Source organism: Cavia porcellus, unplaced genomic scaffold (assembly GCF_034190915.1).
Source record: "Cavia porcellus strain 051 isolate PalLab524CR breed Dunkin Hartley unplaced genomic scaffold, mCavPor4.1 scaffold_28, whole genome shotgun sequence".
Taxonomy (NCBI): domain Eukaryota; kingdom Metazoa; phylum Chordata; class Mammalia; order Rodentia; family Caviidae; genus Cavia; species Cavia porcellus.
Window position 1 is genome coordinate 39806958 of NW_026947511.1, and position 12470 is coordinate 39819427.

Consider the following 12470-nt stretch of genomic DNA (forward strand, 5'->3'; position numbering starts at 1 on the left):
CTCCTGAACTATGAAATCATGGAATGACACAATTGCTATTATTACTAAGTTTGGGGTGATTTGTTATGTGGCAACAATACCACCAACATCTCCTTGAATATGGTTCTTTAAATCTGTGTTGATAGCTCCAGAACACAGAGTGCCTTATGGGTATTTTTCTGTTGTCCATTATTTCCAGTGATTTAAACACAATGCCACCGATTCCTTATATGTATGGTTATTTTTGATTGTGTGTTGGCCATTGTGTTTATATATTTGTAGGATTTAGAGCTTAGGATGATATTATCTTCTTTGAGAGAGGATTCATGTTTTGTATCTACCCAATGACCAAGACACGATAACTTGCTGCTACTTTGAGTATTGATGGAAACTAGGCTGGTTATTTCTAGTTTGCCCTTAAATCCCAGGCTAGAGCCTTTTTTGGAATCCCTGCTCAAGGAGAGAGAATTCATTAACTTTCACACCCTGGCAAGCCTGGAACACCAATCCATGTCTTAAGGTTTCACGAGGCTGTCAAGAGACTGACCCCAATGTCAAAACACCCCGCGAGGCCCCCAATATCACTCTTACTCTCTAGGTCTTAGTCATGGTTTGGAAATCCTTCACTACCTTGTTAGGTCCCTGATGCCTTCAGGCAGATCTTAAAAATATTCCATTCAGCTCTTCTTGTGCTCTGTGGGAGTTGTGTTCTAAATCAGTCTCCAATTAACTCATCTGTATCAAAGCTATTTAAAAATGAAAGCATATTCTTTGAAAGCCCTTGTTTCAAATTGTGCCGTGCTCTTTCAAAGCGTCTCAACCAGAAATTTATCTAATCTATGTTTCTATTAAGAACATCCCCTACTGTAATTAAAATGTAATGAGGCCCTGACAGTGGGCCTGGGCTGTTGGTGCAGTCTCTGCTGTGAGTTACCTCAAGACTGATTTAGTTTTTAAGTTCTTGAGACTACTTTTTATTGTGTGTCTTTTTGCTCTCTGGTATCTCGTGTTCTCAATGAGAGTATCTTTTGTAGTTTTATCCCATTCTGACTGAATTCTTTTAGCACCTATGCAAATTCGAGAGCCAAGCTTGCTAACTCGTGTTTAAGATGATGGAAGTCAGGCTCTGATTGGGGCAGGGGGAAATCGCTGGACAGAAGCCTGCTGACCTCGGACCTGGGTGGGATGGTCTGAGGTCAGCAGGGGAAGGTGGTCAAGCGTGCAGAGCCGAGTAAGTAAAGGGTGGCGCACTTGGCCTGACCCAGGTGCTCTCCTGGAGTAGGGCACTGGAGGGCACGAGTGTTGGCCTGCAGTAGCCCGGAGCCTTTGGGCAGCCCAGCAGTGCAGGCTCTTTGTTCCCCAGGCCCCACCCTATCTCCCGGCTAAGGAAACTCAAGAAATGCTGGCAGAGAATGGTGCTCCCCGCTGCCCAGCGGAGATGACCACTTCACGGAGAGCAGAGAGAGAAAGGAGGAGGAGAGGGAAAAGAAAGGTCCTCTTTCAGGCTGAGGACGCTTTGGAGTGGCCGCTCCTGGCCTGCCAGGAGCTGATTCAACGGCCGGGACCGGGCACTACAGGTGCACTCGGCACGGACAATAGACGCTTGTTGTACATAACCCATGCTTGGCTGAGACTGACCACTGGGGTCAGGTGGAAACAATGCCCCGAGGAGTGTGGGGCTGGAAAGGTAGGTGGGAGAGCACTTGGTCTCGAAGCTACCGTTCTCCAGCCTTCCAGGGCTGGGCTCTGAGCATTCACAGCCATGGGAACACTATGATTTCATGGCCAAGAGACTTCTGATGCGAACCTCACTCTTCATGATCCAGTGGGCACTGCTGCCAGCATGCCCTGTGACACTGGAGAAAGTCTATACCTTCTCATTAAATCTGAACTGACCTTGGTATTAGGTGCCATTATAGGCCCATTTTATAGATGGGGAAACTGAGGCACAGAGGGTCCAAAAGTGCACAGCTGAGAGCTAGGTTTCAAAGCTGGGGCTGAGAATGGAATCCATGATAAACCCTGCCTCACACAACCTCTCACAGAAGCGGGGACCCAATACCCAGTGTACTGGACAACACGGGGCCACTTCAGCAGTGGCCAGGGGGGACAGGGTAGCTGGGGGCTTCCTGGAGGAGGAGATATGTGGCTCCTCCATGCAGATGGTCAATGTGGCAGGTGAGGGGCACTGGATAAGGGGCTAGGACTTTGGGTCCTTTACAGACTCCTACATTGGGTGGAATGGAGGTTGGGGCAGCGCTGGGCACTGGCACAGCAGGGCACTGGCACAGCTCTGGGGTTGCCAGTCACCTGAAAGGGACAAGATCCTGAGGCTGCCTGGACCCAAGGCTTCTCATCTGTGCCATGGAAAAGATGGCGGCAGCCTGTGGGCTGTGCAGGTGGTGGGGACTGACTAGTGAACTGGTCTCTGCAATCTATTCCACACAGCACATTCGCCTTTTCCTCTCTGGGCTGGGGCTTCACTCTTGCTGTCTTGGTCCAATGCTGGGGTCTCTGACAGCCCCGTGCTCCACCCAGCCCTTCTCCTGAGCATCCCTTCCTGATGGGCCCGGCTCCTTCTCCCAATTCTTTCTCAAATGCAGCCTGGGCTCCCTGGCCTGGGTCCCCCTAGAGTTCTTTCTTTGCCTTGGCCCCAGAGACCAGTAGTACCAGCCTTTCCAGCTATCCCCCGTCTGTAATGCAGGCTCTTGGGGGGTCAGGGTGAGCCCACAGGTTCAAGCCCAGGCTGTGTTCCAGGGTAAGGGGGTGGGCAATACCAGGCGGGCTACAGGGAGGTGCCCAGCATGCCTGCCCTCCTCCGCTGCCTGCTATCCCCTCCTCCGCCTCTCCACAGCTTCCTGGGCTTCTTGGCCTACAGAAGGAAAATGCTTGTCCTCCCTTGCTGAAGGACAGGGCCTTGATAAGGACTTAGGTGAGCAAACCCAGCCTGCTTGTTAATCCTTCCTGCTTGGATTGCCGGGGAGCTGGCGGGCTGAGGGCCCCAGGCCAGGCGCATGGAGACCTCCAGCCATCAGCAGCAGACAATTAGTCAATTAGACCAGGAGACTGGGTCTGGCTCTGGGGCTCTGGGCTGTGTCTCACAGGAGAGCAGGATCTTCAGGGGGCAGCTGCGGCCAGGCAGCCTAAAGGGTGCCATTTACAGAGGGTGACAGAGGGCTGGGGCTCTGGACCCACTGCCTCACCCAACCTCTCTATGTCATGGTAGAGAGGGACTGGCCCAAAGCCACAGCCTGGTGATTTCAGCTGTTATTATTATTGTTTTGTTTCTACTATGTAGGGAGCCTGTATGACACTTTCTCTGTTATCAGTCCCTGTTCAGGGATGGGAAAACTGGAGTGGAAATTCAAACCTACATCCCCAGAACCTAATTTCTTTCAAACATTACCCTGCCCTTTGTTGGGGTGGCTCTGGCACAGTTCCTAGCTTGCCCGGCCATGCTTGGTCAGAAGCTCTGGGGGACAAGCCTAGGAACCTTCCTAACCACTCCCAGCTGTCACCAGGCAGCTGATCTGGATGCAGGGGCCCACGGGCTGGCTCGGGGGTGGAAAGGGGCACGGGCAGGTACCATGCCGCTCATCTTCTGGCTCCAGGGCGCCCTCAGAGCCACCAGGCTTGGACGGTCTGAGTCCTCCATGGAGGGGAGCAGTCTAGGGGACAGGCCAGGTCCTCTTGGCCACCAGCTCCTTCATCCACCGAGGAGCACGCAGTGGCTATCCTCCAACTTCTCCATCACAGCAATGGCAATGGTGGGCAGCCCTCAGCTGAGGTTCACCTGCATGGCTTGTGAGTCCTCTGTGTCCCTCTATGACAAAAGAAAGCTCATGGCTTCTCAAGGGCCAACTGGATACAGGGCTCTCAGGCCCTCAGCCCCCGGCCCAGGCCACCCACCCCGCAGACAGGGGAATCTGTTTCTCATTAGCCTGTGTGGCCTTGAGGAAACCAAGACCTGAGGCCGGCCAGCGGCCTTGCGGTTTAGGAAGGAAAGGAGGCCAAGTCCTCAAGTTCCTGGGGTCTCTGCATTCGTGGCCTGCACAGGCGTGTGTACACGGTGCACACACACACAAATCAATAGGCACACACATGGATTACAGGTATGCATGCATGTGGGCACACCATGCGTACCTGCTCTGGGTATGGGCTCCGGGTCTGGCAGGGCATCCTGGGCTCAGAGTGGCCTGCTAAGCCTGGGTGGCCTGGGGAACAGGAAGGTTCTAATCCTACAAGGCCTCCCCAGTGGGTCTCTGCTTCTCCTGTCTCTGTCTCAGTTTCCTCTCCAACTGTTGAATGCTGGTCCAGGACTTCTATCAGCTCTGTCCCTGTCCTTCCAGCCCTAGGAGGCTACCAGACTGATGGAGGAGGCTCAAAAAGTTCAAGCAGCCTTCATCCTGGTAGGTGTTCCCATGACCCTGTATCACAGTCCCCATTCCAGAAGGACAGGGGCTGGTGGCCATACCAGGAGCTGGACCATACCAGCCTCATGGAGGCTGGTCCTAGCTGGGTACAGCATGCCCTCCAGGCGCCTCACTGCCTGGTCACAAGTCATGCTCAGTAGGGGGCAGGGTTTAGTGGCCAGGATGGAGGGGCATTAGGGGCCTACAACCCTGGCACAGACCTGGTCCTCTGGCTGTGCCTCTGCTGTGACTGCTCATCTGTCCGCAGCTCCTGCTCCACTTAGATGCTGGGCACGTACACTTTGGGGGCTGCAACAGCATGGCCCGTGCTGTGGCGAATCAGGACATGAAGGCATCTCATCTGCTCCTAGTTTCTTTCTTTCTATGTATTTGGTTTACTCCTCTGTCCCCCTCAGACATGGGACATTCCCAGCTCTGCTGAGCCCTGCTAAACTCCCCAGTCAGAGGCATAACGTGAGCTCCCAGGGCCTTCGGAACTGAACTCAAACCATCCCGTCTCACAGAGGAAGCTGAGGCTTGAGGCTGGCCAGCAGGAGGCAGACTTCCCAGAGGGGCCTAGGGATGCTCTCCCTGGTCCTGTCCTTATGGGCAGAGCCCCTGCCCTTGCCACTCTGACACTGGCCTTAGGCCAGCCTCAGCGCCCACCCTTACTCCTAGAGCCCCACTCTGGACCTGTTTGTGCCTGGTGGGGAGAAATATCAGGCCAGGCAGTGCCATTGTCCATGGGAACAGGCCACAGCAGCAGGCTGCAGTGGAAATGCTGGACAGAAGGGTCCAGGTGCCAGCCACTTCCCCCAGTAGCTAGACAGAAGCTTCTGGAAAAGCTGTACTTGAGGAAGAGTCCTGGGGGACAGAGGCTACGGAAGGGAGGGTTAAGCTCTGGGCTCAACTGGTGGATGGTGGGCTGTCTCCTTCAGGAGAGGAAGGAACAGGAGACAGCCTGAGAGACATTAGGGAGCTGGGCTGGCCAGTAAGCAGCTTTGGGCTGGGCCTCAGGCCAGACAGGGTGTGCATTTGGTTCTGACCCTCATGAGGTGAGGCCTTGGGAGAGTGATTTAAGGCCTCTAGCCCTCGTTTAGCTCAGTAGTAGGATGGAGGACAGCAGCCCAGAAGCACACAGTGGGTCCCGGATGACATTAAACAAGATGGGTGCAGGTATGGGGGAGGGGCGGTCAGCAAAACTCACCCCACAGGGCTTTAATTGGCTGTTGACATCTGGTTTCCTTCCCTGGAGTCCAGCTCCAGGATCTTTATCTCTCACACCTGGTACATCTCACACACACGTGTTGAAAGGACAGACTCACAGACAAGGAGCCAGGGAGAGCAGGGCATGGACAGAAAATTCTAGAAAGACTGCACTTGAGTAAGGGCCCTGGGAGAAGGAGGCTGCAGACAGGAGGGTTGAGTAGCCGTGGCCCAGAGAGCATCCCCAAGCTGGGGTCAAGGTGAGAGAGAGACAGAGCCCCCGCAGAGGCCGGACGGCTGCATCCCCCATTCTGGGTCCCCAGGTCTGCTGTGGGCCCCAGGCAGCCATCAAAGTGAGGAGTGTGTCTCCCCCCCTCACAGCACCTGAGGGCCGCACCTGGGGCCTGGGGTCTGCTTGTTACCCCCTGAAGACTCTGCAGGCACAACATGGAAAGTGCTGCCATAAGAGGCGTTGGAATAATTAAACTCCCCGCGGGGTGTTCTCTCCCTTTCTTTTCTCTCCCTTTCTTTTTTCTCTTTTCTAAAAAAATTTTTTTGTCTCTTTTGAGACATGGTTTCACTACCCAGTTCAGGCTGACTTTTGTGGCCCAGGCTCGCCTTGAACTTGCAGCAATCCCCCTACCTCAGCCTCCCTAAGCGCTGGAATTACAGGCATGTGACACCACACCCAACCTCCTCTTTCTCTTTTCTTCTTTATCTTTCTTCCCTTTTTTTTTCTTGTTTTCTTTCTCCCATAGTCACCTCTCTTCCTTTCTTTTGTCCCTTCCATTCTTTTTAAATTTTTTTAACTTTTTAAAAAATTTACTTTCTTTTTTTTTTGTGCTAGGGATCAAACTCACGAGCACAGCTTGCAAAGCAGGCACTTACGCAGCTGAGCTAAATCCCCAGTATTTCCAGTCCAAATACTGATCCTTTTAACTCTTCACCCCCTTTAGAAATCTGTTTTTATAAACAGCCTATCCTCCAGATTTTAAAAAGCAAAAGAAGAAAACAGTCAATCGAGGTCTTGTCCTGGGCTGGCCACTGAGGACCTACGGAAGATTTTATTCACCTAATGATCCTTCAGGTCATCCTGTCAGAGCCCCTTCCTCCAGGTGTCCTGTCCTCTGGGTGCCCCAGTCTGAGAGAGGAGGTGGGTAAACACACCACAGATCTTGGCCTAGTGCTTCATTTTTGGGGTGCAGGGTGCAGTGGTCTCCAGAGACCCTATCCCACTGAGATGAGAGAATATGGGGGAAGCTATCAGTACAAGGTAGTGGGCTCCAGGACCCCCACTCTCACCCCAGTTGTCTGTCCCCATCCTTCTCTGTCACAGGAAGAGTCACAGGGTCCAGAGTCCCTGGGACAGTGGAGAGCCTGGCCTGGAGAAACAGAAGCTGGAGGCCTGTGGTGTCCACGGAGAGTAACCAGCAGGAGACAGCCATCTTGGGAATCGGTCCTCCAGCATCACGCCTCAGTAAGGCCCAGGCCCTGGGGGAGGAGATAGGAGAGCCTGTGGTGGGGGGCCTCAGGGGCCCTGGCCAGATTAGGGCTGGTGAACAAAGGCTTTGACGGCAGCCGTTAAGTACTCCTGTCTGTCCTTTTGCAGGGGGAACACTGCTGTTCCTGACATGCACCGAGACAGAGGGATGGACTGAGGGGGTCCTGCAGTTTCCTGGCTGCACCCCACACATCATACCCTCTGTGCTGTCAGCAGCCACCTCTGTGTGTACTCCTGCTGTCCCAGTGACTTTTGGGCGAGTGGGCAGCTCCAGGGAGGACAGCAGCCTTTCCATGACATGAAGATCCTCTCTGAGGACCAGGTGGTGAGCTTAGGCTTTCCACAGGCATTTGCAAACACCAGCACTATTCTTTGTGGTGCAGGAGGGGGAACTGAGGCTCCAAGAGCAGAGAGAACATGCCCAGAGTCACTGAGTGCTCCCAACTCTCTCTTCAACTCCAGGTTGCATTGATCTGCAAGTCAGATCTCCTCTCCATGTACCCCAAGTGCCCATGTGGGCTCCCAGGGGAATGCACTGCAGGCCGAGCAGCTGGGGCAGGCTCTGCAGGCGTCTCCAGTCCCACCCAGGTCCTGCCCTCTGGTCAGACTGGTAGGCGACGCTTTCTCATCACTCCATTAGCTGCTTTCCCGGTGACAGTCCCCAGGTGGCTCCCATCCCAAGCCTCCAAACAGTGCAGTTGATGAGTCTTTGGGGACTGGAGCAGGGTGGCTGGTCCTACAGACTGGCTCTCACAGGCAGCCTTTGCGGGGCCACGCCTCCAAGAAACTCTGGGCAAGGTCCCCACTTCATTCTGCCTTCCCAAGGCAGAGAAAAAGCATGGGGACAGCCAGCTGAGAGAGGACACAAAGACAGACATCCAGGGGCTGGGGATTTAGCTCAGCAGCATAAGCGCCTGCCTTGCAAGCAGGCTGTCGTGAGTTCGATCCCTGGTACTGATAAAAATGAAAAAAAAAAAAGACAGACATCCAAATGCCTGAGAGGAGTATGGATGAGCAGGCTTCATGCAAATGTATGCAAATGCCCATGCAAATCCACCCAAGGAGAGGTGCACTCCAGAAAGCCAGGGCTTCAGAGTTCCAACAGTGCTGCCCTTTTGTTGTAAACATAGTATCCAAAGGCCCCGGATGTAGATTGGATCTCAGGCCTCTCCATCCTCACCCCATGGATCTCCCTTCTGTGGTCTACCCCCATATGTCACTTCCCAAAGGGCTCCTCTACCCACTCCAGCTAGCACCCCTCATTGCCACCACTGCTCATCCCCTAGGACTGCAGTCCACTGAGGAGACAGAAAGCTGCCTCCTGCTCACAAAGGATGCTCAAGGCCAGACAAAGGGTGGAATAAATGAATGAATCAACATACATTCAAAGGCATGGTCACTTCCCTCTGAGGACCAGCAGCACCAGTCTTCTGATCTCTGTTCATGATCTACACCAGTAGGAGAACTGACCTTTGCCCCAGGCCCTCAGGCAACCTGCGCCAGCTGCAGGCAGGAGTGGGTCCCTTTCATCTCCTTGGTCCACGGAGGCTCGAGAACACAGTATCACGTGGTTCTGAGGTGCTCGCTTCTCTCCTCTGTGGATCCAGAGGACAGGTGCAGATTTGCACACCATACACACTCAGTACTGAGATGAACAGACAGTTGGACTGATGGATGGATGAAGAAGTGGATGAATGGATGGATAGATGGGTAGCTGGGTAGGCAGACGAATGGTGGGTGGATGGGCGGTGGGTGGATGAATGAATGATGGGTGGACAAATGGGACAGATGAATGGATGACTGGATGGATGGATGGATGAATGGGTAAATGGACAGATAGACGAATGGATTAATGGTGGATGGATGGGAGGGGCCCAAACCATCTGCTGCCAGACTTTGTTGGTCTTGACTCCTGGACCAGTGATGGATGCTATGAGGAGGTGAGCACTGACAACTGTGAGAGAATAAATGCTGAGTCCTGCCAGGCTCTGAGGAGACCATGAGGAGACTGCTGTGGGCATCCCTGGCCAGCCAAGAAGTCTCATAACACCCGTGCTTGAATCTGAGCCCCTCTTCCACTTAACCCTGGGCTTCTCTGGCCTGCAGGCCCCTGCCTCCCCTGGGTTTTCCGGGTGACTGCACCTCACCAATCCAGCTATTGAATCCAGAGCTCTGGGAGGGTTTGTTTCTGCTTCAAGGGGTTCAAGGTCAGCTGTGGTACCAGCAAAGCTGCTAAGTCTGTTACCAGCAGGAGGGTAAGAAAATGAATCTCCAGCCTCAGCTTCCCCATCTGTAAAATAAGGATGGTTCTGACTGTTTAGGGGACCAGAGGACACTCCACACTGACACTTGGAACACAGCCTGCTTGTGGTCACTCCCTGGCAGAAGGCTTCCCTTCCCTCCCTGTCCCTGCCACTCTTCCTGGGTCATCTGGGGCCAGGAGGGTCACCCCGATTTCTAGGAGCAGGACAAGCATATGCACTCCCTTAGGAAGCCGAGGTCCTGGAGCTGGAGGACAGGAAACCCTCGAACAGAAGCAGAGAGGGATCCAGACAAGGGGAGGGAATTGGAACTGGACACAGGCATGAGGTATTCTCTTGGAACAACTGGAATTGAAACAAGAAGCCCAGGGTGAGGTCAGAGAAGGGACTTCCAGGAAAAGAGGCTGAGGCTGCTCGGTGGAAAATTAAAAAAAAAAAAAAAGCCTGATTTGAATTCATCTCCTCCTTCCAGGTGTTCAGTGTTTTCCTAGCTGCATGGCTGTGATGCACAGCTTATAAAATGGACAGCAGGCAATGGGGGTCTCTCCCCAGATCACATACGATGGGCCAGAGGTTGCTGCAGGGAAGTTGGGCCAGAATGGCTCCCTTCATCCTATCTGAGGGTTAACAGTTGACAAGTTTCATTCATTCATTCAGTTTAGGGCTAGGGATTGAGCCCAGGGCCTTGAGCCTGCCAGGCAAGCACCCTGCCACTGAGCCACCCCTCAAGGTTTATATGCTTGTTTTTGGCTCTGTGGTTGGATGCTCATTTCTCTGTTTCATTACAAAGAAACAGAAATCAAAGTGTAGAGATAGATGGCTTCCTCACACCGGCCTAGGTTATCCCAGCCCACCATCAAGGGCAGCAGGCAGGAATCTGTCCCCCAGGTAGGTCACATTCAGGCAGCCAGGGGGGTTGGGCTAAAGTGGCCTGGACTTCCATCAAAGGCAGCAGCCTCTTTGACCCCCCGCCTGACGGTGGCCAGATCCCCATTCTCACCCAGTCGGGCGATCTCCGCCTGGCCCCAGCCTGCAAACAATGTGTTGTTGACAATCCACGGGAGCTAAACACTCGATAAGGATAACATGGTCCCCACCACACCAGACATCCTAACAGTAGGCAGGGCTCGAGCTGTGATGGAGGATGCTTTGAATACATCATCCTGTCAACCAAGTTTATTATTCTTTTGCTCAAGATAAACTGCAGCAGCCAACAAGGGGCTGTATAAATTCCAGGCTCAGAAGTCAGCAGGCCTCCTCCTTGTTAAACACTCTCTCACACGCATATATACATAAATCCTGCTGAGAAAGTATCCCTCTCCCTGGGCCATGGGTCTCGGGAGGCCTGTGTCTCGTGGGGTGGTCCTGGGACCAGCTGCAACCATCAGGGGACCCAGGCTCAGGCCTGTCCTTGGGCCACTCGCCACTCACCTGGCCAGTGCTGGGCCAGCTTCCTTGGGGCTGGGAGAGAGAAGTCTCTCCACAAGAGCCAGCTGTCCCGGGTCAAGCCCAGCTCTTGACTCTTGGACTTCTGTCTGCCTGAGGTCTGTGTGGGTGGCCGGACACCACACGCTTAGGATGAACAAGGCCTTTTGACTCAAACACAGGGCTGCTTCTTCTGCCTTTGGGAGCCATGAGCATCTATGCTGGGGTGCAGGGAGCTTCAGCACCTCCCACCCTAAACACACACATAGGAGATGCTGGGAAATCCAATTCATCTCCAGCTGGCCAGAGAGGGGATTCCCAGGCCCAGAACACAAACCCAACCCTTTCCCCCAGTGCTACCAGCTGTTGGCAGCTGTAAAGGAGGAATCCATGGCTTTTTTTCATCAGTCTATTTTTTTTTTTTTTTGGTTCATTTTTTGTTTTGAGACATAGTCTCAATCTGTAGCCCAGGCTGGTCTCAAACTCATGTCAATCCTCCTGCTTCAGCCTCCCAAGTGCTGGGATTATAAGTATGTACCACCATGCTTGGCTTTCTTTTCAGTCTTGCCCTGAATCACTGGGGGACTTAGAATTAAAACAAAACAAGAACTGCACTCTATCCAGGGTCAATCACAGGAACACAGCAAGACGAGTGGGAGGAACGCAAGTGCTGGTGACAGACCCGGGACCGGGCCCGGGAGGTGCTCACCTGTGTGTTGTCAGGGGGCCTGGGAGTGTCCTGGGTGCCCTCACCGTGCTCCCTCAGGACTCTGCAAACCTCCAGAAGTTGGAAGTTGGCTGCTCCTGCTTCCCATTGCCTGCTCTGTTTTCTATTTACTGGCCTCTTGGCCTTTTTGGCTGGTGTTGTCCCCAGGTCTGGGCACTCAAATGCTGCCCTCTGAATAAAGAAAAATAAAGTGCTGAAACCTGCAACAGGTATGCAGGTGTTTTGTTTATGCCCCATCTACATTGTACCCTGTGAGACCAAACGTGGATGGCTTAGTCCCTGGGGGAGGAAGGACAAGTGTACCGTGCAGACCTAAATTGGCCCCCACAAGTTGTGGCCTTGGACGGGTCTGTCCCTGTGCCTGACCCTGCTTCCTGCCCACCCCCTGGACTGCCCACACCTGTCCTGAACTGTGCCTCTGCTGTTATTTTGGCTCTCAGTGGGAAGCAGACGGGACCCAAGGCCAAATGCCCCAGGAAGGTCACGACTTAGCGATCTAATGTCATCCTGACACAGGAGCACAGTGGTCACCTGTGTGGGGATGGGGACATGAGGTTGGTCACCTTGCCTGCGAGGGGAGGAGCTGAGAGCTCCTGACAGGGGCCCCTCCTGGCACCGTCATCTCCCCTAGCCCTGTGGTCCTCGGGGTGCTGATTCCGAGGGTCTAGCAGATAGGGTGACTCCCTCTGCCAGGTGTCCAGCCTCCCTAGGAGGCTGACCATTCTCCCAGCCTCCCCTGAACACCTAGTCTCTCTGGGTGGATGAGTAAACGTGATTTCCTGAGGCCATCCTCCCAGCCACTGGCCTCGGGCTACACCTGTCTCTTCCTGGTGCAAGAAAAGCAGCCGTTGAACAGGGAAGTGACCTGCAAGCTCTGGGTTGGGGCCAGCTCCTCCCTGGCACCCAAGGACTTGCCAAGACAGAGCCTGCTGGGGAAGGGGGTGCACAGAAGGGCCTTG

The 12470-nt window shown here is 53.8% G+C and overlaps 1 protein-coding gene across 3 annotated transcripts in view; it reads left to right on the forward strand.

The window, feature by feature from the left end:
- LOC106028541 (uncharacterized) overlaps positions 1-9085 on the forward strand; it is an 81675-nt gene extending 72590 nt beyond the window's left edge. For 2 of the 3 annotated variants that reach the window (XR_001202172.3, XR_010044056.1), the window contains 2 exons: positions 6934-7074; positions 7207-9085. The gene's annotated coding sequence lies outside the window, so the exon portion shown is untranslated. Of the gene's footprint in view, positions 1-4265; positions 4389-6933; positions 7075-7206 lie in introns of all 3 variants that reach the window. The other variant, XR_010044054.1, reaches the window with a different exon arrangement.
- The last annotated feature ends 3385 nt before the right edge of the window (positions 9086-12470 follow it).